Here is a 5,015-nt window from a genome sequence, read left to right as displayed (position 1 = left end):
GCCAAGCATTTGAACTGGCTAATCCCATGGCAGAAAATTTGTGAATTCACTCAAGGAAAGAAATGTGAGTCCCAAAGATGAGCTGTTTAACAATACTTATAAAGCAAAATCTAGTAATGAAAATATTACAGAAAAAGAAAATCATAGTAAAGTGGACTGTGGACTTGGGGGAGGGGGTTGTATAACAAAGAAAGAAATTTTTTTCAAAGAGAAAAATGAACTGGGGGAGAGGTGGGCAGGGAGGAAAATGTGCAACAATGAATGAATGAGGAAAAATTAAATAGAAAGAATATACTGTAATACATATATGTGTGTGTGTGTGTATATATATAGTATTAAAAATCTTAAGGGGGAAAAAAGGAAAATAATAAAAAATAAAGCAAAATCTAGTCATTTACTTCTTGGAGCAACACAAAAATTAATAAAAACGACATTTTGTACTCAAGACTGCATTGGAATGCAAGCTCATTGCTGTTAAAAGGAAATTGACTCATAGCTTCCCTCCAGTGGGTTTGCAGATGTTACCAATTCCAAAAAAGGAGATTGCTCCTCTTTCCCACACACAGCAGCTGGTGGATTTGAACCTCGTGCCTTTTAGTTGGTGGCATAACTCTAAACTCTAACCACCAGAACTGGCTGATGCTAGTGAGCGAGTTAGAAAAAAGGTCATCTTTGTAGTGACTCTATAACAATGCAACAATACATCAGTAACAATTTTGATATTTAGGAAGGCTAAATGGACAGGAAGTTATTTAATCTAATAGAAAATGTTGTTAGTGAAATTAGATCCATATATATGCATTTATAATTTTTTTAATCTCAAATCTGCAAAACTGTCTTCACATCTCTCTTTTCTTTGTTCATTCCAATCTTCTCATAAATGAAGAAATTAATACATTTCTTTATTATATATTGATAAAGAAATAATACATAAATAAATTTGATGAAGACTATAATAAAAATTAAGAGACACTCTGAAAAGTTGCTTCTCCTATAGGTGATATGTTGAGAGACAATTTCTCAGAGAATTTAAACTAAGAAGAATTTAGTAAATAGGATCGCCAGATTATTGTCCAAAATTGAACACTTTTGAGAATGAAAAGGGACATTTTAAATAAATATGCAAATTTCTGAGCAAATCACTGTATTCTTCTACTTATAAAACCTAAGTAAGAAATATTTCTTAAGTTATAAATTAAATAAGAAGAGAGTAATGTGTTGTGAAGGAGAACATATATAATATGGCATATTCTTTTTAAAATGTTTTTAATTTGTTTTAATTAAAGCTTAGAGACACTATGGATTTCCATTCATTCATTGTTGCGCACTTTCCTCCATGCCCACCCCTCCCTCCAGTTCGCTTTTCTCTTTGAAAAGTAAAAAAAAATTCTTTCATTGTTATACAATGCCCCCACTCCCCAGTCCACTCCACCATGCAGCTTTCTTTCTGGACTCTTGTCATGACAATAAAACCTAATTATATATTCCTCCTAAACAGTTATCTCCCTCATCTGTTTCAATTCAGTATACATTATTTCTCTCTTCTTAGTCTCACTTTACAACAGTGGTACTATGCAGTATTTGTCCTTCTGTGATGGAGGTATTTCACTCAGCATAATGTTCTCCAGGATCATCCATTTTCTATAATATTTCATTAGTTCCTCATTTTTCAATGAAGCATAATATTCCATTGTGTGAACATACCAGAATTTCTCAATCCATTCGTTTGTTGAGGGGCACTTGAGTCGTTTCCAACTCTTTGCTTTGTGAACAAAGCCTCAGTGAACATGGGTGAGGATACATCTGCTTGGGTGGTAGTTCTTGTTTCTTTAAGGTATATTCCCAGTAGTGGAATTTCTGGGTCAAATGATATTTATACTACCAAGTTTTTCAGAAAGCGGTATACAACCTTCCATAGCGGTTGCACCATTTTACACTCCCACCAACAGTGAATAAGGGTACCAGTTTCTTTACAACCTTGCCAGCATTTGTTGTTTGCTGTTCTGTTAAATTTTGCTATTCTTTCTGGAGTGAGATTATATCTCATAGTTGTTTTGATTTGCATCTCTCTTACAGGTAAGGATTTTGAACATTTCTTCATGTGTTTGTTTGCTACCTGAAAGTCTTCTTTGGTGATGTGTCTGTACATATCCTGTGCCCATTTTTCAATTCGGTTGTTTACCTTTATCTTGTGCTCCTCGACTATTTTATAAATTCTAGATATAAGCCTCTTGTCTGACATGTCATTACCAAATATTTTCCCCCCAGTCTGTGGCTTCCTTTTTTACCCTATTGGAGAAATCTTTGGATGTGCATAGGGATTTTATCCTCTCCTGATTGCAGATTTTCCAGGATTCTTGGCAGACTGTTTATGTTGTGGATTAGGACTTCTGGAGTTTTTCCAAGATTTCCTTTAATGATGTTTATAGTCTTTGGTTTTAGTCATAAGTCCAGGATCTACTTTGAATTGCTTTTTTGTGTATAGCATGAGGTGTGGATCTTGCTTGAGTTTTCTACAGATAATTTTCCAATTTTGCCAACACCATTTGTTTAAAAGGCTGTCCTTTCCCCACTTAACTGATTTCATATCCTTGTCAAAAATCAGTTTCTTGGCAGACTATTTATGTTGTGGATTAGGGCTTCTAGCGTTCTTCCAAGCTTTTCTTTAACGACATTTATTGGTTTTAATCATAAGTCCATGATCTACTTTGAGTTGGTTTTTGTGTATAGCATGAGGTGTGTATCTTGCTTGAGTTTTCTACAGCTAATTTTCCAGTTTTTCCAACACCACTCTCCTTGTCAAAAATCAGTTGACTATAGGTAGATGAGCATATTTCTGGATTCTCAAATCTATTCCACTGATCTATGTGTCTGCCATTGCACCAGTACCACACTGTCTTGACCATCATGGCAGTGTAGTAGAATTTAAAATCAGGCAGTGAGATGCTTCCTACCTTGTTTCTCTTCTTAAAGAGGACTTTGCTTATTTGGGGCCTCTTTTCATTCCAAATGAAATTGGAGATTGCCTTTTCCATTTCGTTGAAAATGGGATTGGTATTTGTATTAGGATTGCATTGAACGTGTAAATTGCCTTTAGTAATATTGTCGTTTTCACAATATTGAGTCTCCCTATACATGAGCAAGGAATATTCTTCCATTTCTCCAGGTCTCTTTCTGTTTCTTTTAGTAATGTTTTGTAATTTTCTTTGAATAGATCCTTTGTGCTTCTGGTTAGATTTACTCCCAAGTATTTGTTGTTGTTATTGTTTTTAGTCTTCAAGTATTTAGTCTTCTGATTATCTATTGTGAAGGGTATTGTTTTTCTTAGCTCCAGCTCTGTATTCTTTTTGTCACTGTAGACAAATCCAACTGAATTTTGTATGTTGATCTTGTATCCTGCCACTTTGCTGAAATAGTCAACTATGTCCAGTAGTTTTCTTGCTGAGTCTTTAGGATTTTCTAAATATATTATCACATCATCTGCATATAATGATAATTTTACCTCCTCTTTGCCAATTTGGGTACCTCTTATTTTTCTTGTGCAAATGCTTATTTTTAAAATGTTTATATAGAAAAATATATTTACCTTTTTCTTTAGGGTGAGTTGGTAGATTTAGAAAGGTTTACCCCACATTGAAAAGATTCATATCACAACAGGGTATCATTATTTCTTTATGTATTTACTTATATTTAAATTTTAAATATATTTTTGCATATAATGCAAAATAGTAATGCAATAGTGTGTACTAGTATAATATTAATATGATATTTTCCAACCAAAATGAAATTTTACTTTGATTTTTATATGAAGTTCTGCTTCAGACTTAAATAATTTTCTTCTCACCAGTGCTCTACTATTTGTCTATCTCTGTATCAATCAGTTATATTTCTACTGTAATGTCGGAGTAAGTTTTCAGGTAAGGAAGATATCTACATTGTGTACATATGTAAAAATAAATATTCATTTATATTTGTCTCTAGTAAGTACGTTTGTATATACATGGCACAAATGTTACATTCCATGTTCTCCCTCCTGTTCTTTAGTTAACTATTGTCAGAGCATTTGTTTTCTTTCAAACTTTTGGTTGTGTATTTTTATATAAATTCATTTTAGACCAGTCTTGATTTTTAATTATTTAATTAGTTATTTACAGCTGGTTATTTATTCTAATGAAAACTCAAAATATTTTCATCTAGTTTAATTAAAAGAAGTAAGACTTATCTTTTAATATCTTGTGCCTGGAATACCCTGGGAAACAGCAGAATGACTCCTTAGGTGTTTTGGGGTGTTTTTTTTTTATCATCTTATTTCAGGAGAGCTTGTATGCTTGCGAGGAAAGAAGATCCTGTCAATTTAACTTACCATTTGCCACATACAAGTCTTCAGGGGTTGAAATACAAGGGAAGGAAATCCACCAAAACACAGTAATTATGAAGCTGCGCTGCAATCCCAAAGGCACACCAGCTGCTCCATGGGAGAAGGATAAGCAATCTCCTCCCAAGCGATTAACTGCTTCTGAAAACCTGCCGGAGGATCAGCTATGGGTTGGTTCCAACTAAGTGGCACACAACAACAAGCAAAATTTTACTAATGAACCAAACCTAAAATTTACCGAAAAAATTTCTCAAGAAATTTAGAATACCAGGTGATAAACATTAAATAAAGATGACAGATTTCTATCCTCAAGAGAGTCATTGAAGGAGAAATTCCTTCAGTAAGAATGTTATGTGTTTGGTTCTACATACAAGCGAATTAGTTGCTTAATGGTGATGGGATCATTAGCTGCCCTTCATTTAGCTTCTGACTTATGGATTTCCAAAACAACAGAAAGAGACGTTACCTGCCCTTCAACATTCTCTTAGTTGCTTGTAGATTTTATTTTGAAATTGTTGTTGTTGTTATGTGCCGTCGAGTCGCTTGCGACCCATAGCGACCCTATGTACAACAGCCCTAAACTCTGCTCTGTCCTGTGCCAATCGCACTGTCTCTGACACTCCCATCCCGATTATCCCAG

Source organism: Elephantulus edwardii, unplaced genomic scaffold, assembly GCF_000299155.1.
Source record: "Elephantulus edwardii isolate Elephantulus edwardi_28Jun2011 unplaced genomic scaffold, EleEdw1.0 scaffold00108, whole genome shotgun sequence".
In the NCBI taxonomy this organism is placed as follows: Eukaryota; Metazoa; Chordata; class Mammalia; order Macroscelidea; family Macroscelididae; genus Elephantulus; species Elephantulus edwardii.
This window is presented reverse-complemented; position numbering follows the sequence as displayed.